Genomic DNA, 7,750 nt, shown 5'->3' on the forward strand with positions numbered 1-7,750 from the left:
AAAGGACTAAAATTAAGAAAAACCTATGAAATACTGCCATGGTTACTGCAATGGTGCCGATCTTTTGGACAGTGAGTGTAGTGTGACTAGACTACTTACTAGAGTACTACTAAATCACTTTCCTTTGTCAAATCACGGAAGACGAAGACACATCGTACATGTAAGGGTTTTGCTCTTAACATTGATTGGCTTAGAATGTGGCGGCGAGATCTTTCAACCAATCACTGATCTTAGTTAAGCAAAACGAAGGTAAGGTACTTCTACTATGAAAGGCCCCTTTCTTAAGATTACTTGCAAGCCATGCTATCTTCCCCAGACAAATAATGTGAAGTGGATCGCATTCCTTTCTTCCCCCTTCGTATGTTACAAGAGTCCGAACAAAAACACAAATAATTGGGTACCGAGCGCCAAAATCTTGCTGTTTTCCCGAACTCGATAGAGTATCAATGAATAACGAAATTTGTATAGAAACTCCAAAAAGTAAACTGTTGCATGTATTTGAACAAAAATTAGAAATTATCAGCCTTGTCGTCTGAATTGGCAGATTTTACTTACAAATTACACAACCCTGATATTTTTGTACTCGTTTTTCGTTACAAGGATCTTAAGAATTCACCAAAGTAACCTCTGATAAAAATGATAAAACCGCACGTCAGAGCATTGCAAGGGAAAGAAGTGGGAGTTGTAAAAACGTCCTTCAAAATAAACATAAAAGAACGTACCATAGCGCGAAAGGGTCCTTAGAACTAATGCATAAATGGCGACCAACAATGTATTCTTTTGCTTATGTTCTAACTATACTAACTGAGCCTCGCTCCTCAAGCAACATTTGCTATTGTATGTTGTCCAGGCACACGAGGCTATTGGTCTATTGTAGTACATTAAAAGAGAGTATGTTGTTTTGGGTTCATTTAGGCTTTCAGTTCCCGTTCTTAGATTAATTTCGTGGTTGATCAACAATTCAGCATGTTGGATCAAAAATATTAATAATAGTTAGTAATTCACTTTACTAACTTCACTTCACATGGTCAACTTAAAATTGCACTTTAGCGGATACATGAAAGTTCATAACCCTCGCGCACAACGTTTAAAGTCATCAACAAATATATTAACGGCGTTGGAATAGAGGGACTTGCGCGTTTCAATTAATTATTTCCTTTTTTACTTTTTACAAAAAGAGTTAACTACTCGTTGCACACGGGTGCATGGCGCCATGCACACAAACTGTCTGGTGTCACTTGGCGGACCAATCAATCAGCGATCTGATTATTCACCGTGCTTATGCCAAATTCAAAAGAAGACGTAAATATAACAGCAAGAAAGCACAAGAGACAAAACTAAATCAGTTGTGATTTGTGTTTTGCTTCAATCTTTTAAATCGTTCGATCGAGGGCATTTTTCTTTTTTTATAAAATTCTGGAGCATCGCAAAGTTACGCCCTAATGCAAAACGATAGAACTATTAGCCCGTAACCGCCAATTCTTTGAAGATTTCCTTTCTGTCTGAGAGAAAATTAGCGCTTTCTGGCTGACGCTCATTTCACAATAATGTCAAACTGTCTCGAATACCACACACTGTTGCAAAATAATATAGAAACTTTTGGCCTTCTCCAACGCGTAAAAACAAGGTTACAGTGTATCAGTGATCAATTTCGTGTCTTTCTGAAGAAAAAAACGAAAGGGCCTTGAAATTTCGGTCAAAAATATATAGTCAATGAGAACGGACTGGGTGTATGTTTTCAAGAGTTATTGGTCGAGAAGTAAACTTCCATGCTGTGGTTGTTTTGGCAGGTGGTAACATGCCAGTCTACTAAAACAGTGGTAAAGTTTATTCAATATTTTTATATCCCCTCGAGTCTGATAGATACGGCTTTTTATCCCTTGCTTCCCTTTTTGCAAATTACCCCTTAATCGTAATGATAAACCGATTCCAGCGTTTGGTTGAGCTGTTGAAACGACAAAAAATAAAGCGAAAAAAGGCGGGTTATCGGGCTCAGAAAAGATCGAAACAGTTTTTAATACTACAGTTTTTAATTATTAACCATTTATTTCTCTCGAATCATCTCGCATCTACACCTCGAAGTTCATTCGAATCCGATAAAGAAATACTGGAAAGTTCTTCAATCATTCTGGCAGCACGAGTGAGACGGTGAATTTTTGGTCGGGACCATTGCATTGGCAACTTTTTTTTGAGCGGGGATGTTTTTTTTAAATTTGTAGTCCAGCTATCTTTAGAGCTTGAATAACTTCCCTTCAAACAATTCTTTTGTTTTACCATATTGAATAAGGCTGTCGCTACCGGACGCCATTTCTCTCTAAATGATTATGCGTCGCGAGTAGCTTAAAATAGACTTTTTCCGATAGACGATTTACTATGTTGGGTGCCATTTCATTTCCTGAAAACGACCAAAAAAAGAACACGATTTACAAAGGCGCTTCGCATCAAATTATAATGCTCCAAGACATGGAAAAATAATCGCTCCACATAAACATTTTTGAAGTAATATTTCTCACGTTTAAAGTGTTCTAGTGTTTGTTCTGTAATTCCACCTACCCAGCACGATAATTGCGAGAATTACAGCGCTTCAAATTTATAAAATAAAGCTCTTTGAGTGCCTTGGAAATTTGGCGTTTTGCATCAAAATCAGACTTAAAGATCATTTTTCCACGATATAGATATATATATATATTATATATTATTGTGGTTGTTTTTTTCAAAATTGTACAAGACCTACAAATTTGTCTGGCAGCAGTGGTAATTTTCTCGAATGTTCTCGATATTTCATAGAACTAAGTTTGCCTTTATGAAATGATCACAGAAAAATGAAGTTTCTTCTCAAAAATCGAAATCCGCCTAAAAGAAATGCACGTTCACACAGGGTTTTTTTAAGTGCACATTTTTCAATTTTTATAGTTCAAAGCTTAAGAAATTATTTTGTCGCTGCAACTGAATAAAAGTCGCCAATTATTGTCTAACAGTTTCTGTTTCCAAGGTCACACTATCTAGATTGGTTCGCAGGTATAACTGTGCACGACAAATAACTTCCAATATTAATTCTGGCTGCAGTGACGGAAATTGTTTAACATGTTATACGTTCCTTCGGCAAATCTAGATTGTTTCCACATATACTGCATTCCGATAAAATTCAGTTTTGTTTCCCAAACTGCCAGTTTGCAATGCTGGCAAGCGGCGAGCTACGAGTGAAAAAAATACAACTTGCTTACTCCCCATATTTTTTTTTTTAATTAGCCCAGATCCAGCCACTTCATTTCCACCACTTGTGATCTTTCACTGATCCGACTTTGACACCGTAATCTTCACTACAAAGCTTTAAGACACATTATTCATTGGTGGCTACTCTGCACGTTTCCAAATCACTTTGGCCTCGTGCTTTGGGCCTCGGACCTCTTTCTGTCACTAGGTTTGTGTTTGACAGGACTGCTTGCCCCAGATGCACTACAGTACTGATCCGACCAGCTAACGACACTGGCCGCTCTGCTATTTCGCCCTCGTTCATGAGCCGACATAGATCTTCGTTGTCGGAATTAAATAAATCTGCAGGACGTTTCTCGTATCGGAGACAGCGCTCTTCGCCCAGCGACAGGCGATTTCGAGCTGCGGCGCGAGCCTCTATAGACGGACGACGTCAACGATTGCGGGTTTCCAGAGCTCATAGCATCCTTATTTTTCCTATGACTAGATTCGCAACTTTGTAGTTTGCCTGATGGCTCAGACTTGCGGAGTTACTCAAGCGTCTGTCACCACTCGTTCTGCGATCAGGAGGTTGTCGGCCCGAATTCGAAGCCGATTCGGAAGATGACCCACTCTCAGACCTCGAAGGTCTTGAAGTTCTTGGACTTAGGATTTCAAACCCTGAATATGATTGTCCTTATTCATTGCTAGTCGCTTGTTTTGCCATCGCTGTCACTGGCGTTAGTACTTTGACCGTGAGAATAAGTCGTCTTGTCATCTGCATAAGTGCGCTCACACTTGTATAGTCATTGTCCTCACGTCAACTTTATTCACTTTAACAATCTCATCGCCGACCCGCAACAACTCAAAAACGTCCACATCTGTGCCAAGAACCACACGAGATACAAAAATTCCTTGCTCCCTTTCCCAACCATCGCCCTGGCGAATATAAAATCCTAGCGTCTCTCCTGGCTTTCGACGTAATTCGATCGTGCGCTGCAAAAATGTTCCGTTCTTGGAGCACGCCTCTCGGACTCCGAGCACATGCCGAAACGTTCCCTGAATGATCTTTATTGGAAGTGGCGGACAAGGATCTCCCTGAGTGTCTGTCTGTGTAATATCAGTTGCTTTTCTGATCGCAAAAATTCATCTTCTTTCTCAGCTAGTCTCATTTTCTCAAAGTCCTCCTGCGAGACGCTGCTGAAGCGTCGAAGTTGTTCAACAATGTCTTCGTCGACCGATTTGTCGGTCGAGGAAAGAGCTTTCCCATTAGCCGCCAACGGCTTCTTCTTCGCATCTTCTGGTCGTACAGCCATATTATTTTTTACTCTGTGTTTCTGCGCGTCCATCGAGCCGCCATCTTGCTTGAATTTCAAATGAAAAGTTTACATGCGATTATTGGATATTGTCACGGAGAGCCAATCGCACTGGACTTTGCAAGACAGGTGTGCATCGTCACACAAAACAATACAACGACCTGGTTGCCAGTCATTTCTCTCTTCGGCCGCAGAAAACAATTAACCGAATCAATATTTTGTCGTCAAAACCAATGGGAAAATCTCCCTTGAAAAGGAACTCGAAACGTGTGACAAAAACAAAGCGACGCTAGGAAAAGCTGCCGAAGCAATTCGGCTAATCCTAGAGTCGTTTAAAGAATATAAAGTTCACTCACTTTAGTCTTTCGCACAACGATCGTGGTGAAATTTTCATTTTTTTATTATTTCCGTTTTATCGGACCCTTGTTTAAGCCCGAAATAATTTTTCTTTCCTTTCGAGAAATTTTCCTATTGATTTTACTTCCAATAACACAAACTCCACCGCGGTAATTTAGTCCAACCCCCTCTGTTTCGACCCGACACGATTTTGTATAGAAGAAATTGTCAGGTGCTACTATAAAAAAGGTAAAAAAAATCCTTAGAATCATCACTTTCGTGAGTCTGGTGTTAATCAAGAGGAAAAAAGTGGAGGTAGAGTTTCTCATGTCCTCCCGGTGTTAAACTGACTTTATCGCAAACGGTCAGAGTGAAAAAGACACTGACAAAATCGCACAGTCGATCACTGAACAAAAGAATTATCTGAAACCCGAATCCCGATTTCAAAACTTTATTTGAAATAGCAATGATATTACCAATTTGTCGAAGATATTTTTCATTTTAGCGCGGTTTTGTTTGTAGCTATTTCAAGAAAATGCTTGCCAGAACTCTTGACAACTGAGAAAATGTCAGGTCGCAACTATAAATTGAGATATCGGGTAGTATGCTTTGACACAAATTCAAATAGCTGATAGAAACCGTCCGTCATAAAACTCACTGTATTTTAAGAAACTGACGATTTGATCTTAAAACAAAGGCTGACCGCGGATAGCGAATTCTACGACTCGACGGCAATGTCCGCCGGATTCACCTCTTCAGAAGTTCAATCAATACAGATGTATTACAATACTTGAGAATTATTCGTTTTGTTTAAAAGAGAAACGAAACATTGGACGTCCTTGGTGACGTAACAACAGCTATTTTTGATTTGTTTACTGTGCTAAAAATGTGTTTCCTTCCAGCTGTAAAACCGAATTGTGGCCGCATGACGTCAAAGCGTCCTAATATTTATATAGCTGCAAAATTTCTACTCATCGCAACGACAACTTTATTTCCTGCAGTTAATTTAAACTCGCACGCACTATTTTAAGACGGGCATATGCTATTTTTGTTGAGTTCCACATTAATGGCTCAGATGTAAAAAGAGAAAAAACAAAACGATCAATCAAAGGGATCCAACAAACAAGAACTTAATTCGCCACAATTGAACAAGACCATATATCCTCAAAACTTTTGTTTTTCGACCTCTTATTGTTTCTAGGGCAAAAAAAAATTCCCTGTGAAAAAAATTAGTCGATTGTACTTCGACATGAACATCACTTTGACTTGCTCGACCATATACCATTTTGCAGCCAATTTTAGAGACTTAGAACTCTTTCCGCTTGTATTCTAACTACTAGCTTAACTGCTTTTCCTTTTATTCTTCATCATTTGAGTAGTTGAAAAAGGGGGAGTCTTTCCATCTTTCAAAAAACCGGTCAATGAACAGTCCAAACAGTGATGTGTACGTACACTATATGACCCTTACACAGCGTCTAAAGTGACATATAAGAGGTCATGAAAGAGCAACTGATCTTATCACTTTGAATTATGACAAATAATTGGAAATCAGGTCAATTTCTCCAGTCTAAGTCAAAAGAAAAAAAACCACTAAAAAGTCATGGTTTCTATGGCGTCTGAGAATTCTTCTCGAAGGATGCTTTCGCTTATAGTTTTGACTGCGTCGCTCGGCTCTCATCTGGTGGTAGCAGGTAAGAGGTGAAGCAAGTTCATTGTTGTGCAATAAGAAATGAACTATTTCTATATCGTCGTCATCTCATAATTTAATAAGCTACATCGCGAAAATGAATTGTTCAGTTTCTGTTTTTTAGATGCACAACAGTGGCGGATACATGGGCCATTTTTCCCTTGGAGAATAGCTTTTGAAAAATAATGATAATAATTAATATAATAATCATCATCATCCCACCTCTTTCGCAGGGTTTCTCGTCTTCCCTTCACGGGCAAGGGAAAAAGAGAGACACTGGGAACGAGGCTGCATTATCATCATCGTCTCACGCGTAATATGGCAAAGCAGAAAATGCCCCTTGAACTGCTATACAACCGCAAATGGAAGCGAAATAAATTATAAGTAAAGCGGGTCAAATCAAATGGGAGGAAAATAGAAGTACTAGGGAAGTCGACTCCCTGGGTAGGGTAAAACCCGAGACACACTGTACAAGGCAAGTGTCCCGTACCAATACGCCAACCTTGCCAATGACTCAGGAAGAAACCTCTCGTGCAATCGACCTTTCCAGAGTAAACCTCAGAAAAAAAAAATGGGGATCGACTTCATCAATGCAACCTTTCTGTACGTTTCGAGCTTTCCAAAGGATTCTCGTAATTTTTAAGAGTTATCAGAGCTGTACCATTTTGTACAATCCCAATTCCTAAACACACCAGGCCCCAGTTGTTGAAAAGGTGGATAACGCTATCCACCCGATAAATCACTATCCATTGGATAGCGCAATTGGTTTCGCTATTACTTATCCACTGGATATTAATTTATCCGGCGGATAGCGCTATCCATCGTTTGAACAACTGGGGCTAGGTTTTAACGCAAAATCTCGTGTTCTCTCTTCCTTAAAGAGCTCGTCATTATTCGTGCTAGCTCCGAAAGCAAAGAGTACTGGGTACCCAGGGAACATGTTACACTGGGTGTCCAAGACACTGACACCATTAAGTACCTTGTCGAACAACTGTGCACCATTTTTCACCGGTCAAGGAAAATGGCCCTTCACAAAGAGAACTATCCGTGCAGAAGCCGATCCAATGCTCTAATGCTGTTTAATCCAGCCACTAAGGCCGAGTACAGATTCACCAATTCCACACTTAAGGAGTACAAGATCAAGAACGGAACAAGACTGTACCTGTATTACTCATGAAAACGTAAAAGCCGTTACCTGTGCGTCTATTTACCCGTAACA

At 39.7% G+C, this 7,750-nt stretch overlaps 1 pseudogene; it reads right to left on the reverse strand.

The window, feature by feature from the left end:
* Nucleotides 1-3,374: 3,374 nt before the first annotated feature.
* LOC138014414 (rho GTPase-activating protein syd-1-like) lies at nucleotides 3,375-4,544 on the reverse strand (annotated as a pseudogene).
* Nucleotides 4,545-7,750: the final 3,206 nt, after the last annotated feature.

This window comes from Montipora capricornis, chromosome 8, assembly GCF_036669925.1.
Source record: "Montipora capricornis isolate CH-2021 chromosome 8, ASM3666992v2, whole genome shotgun sequence".
NCBI classification, from domain to species: Eukaryota; Metazoa; Cnidaria; class Anthozoa; order Scleractinia; family Acroporidae; genus Montipora; species Montipora capricornis.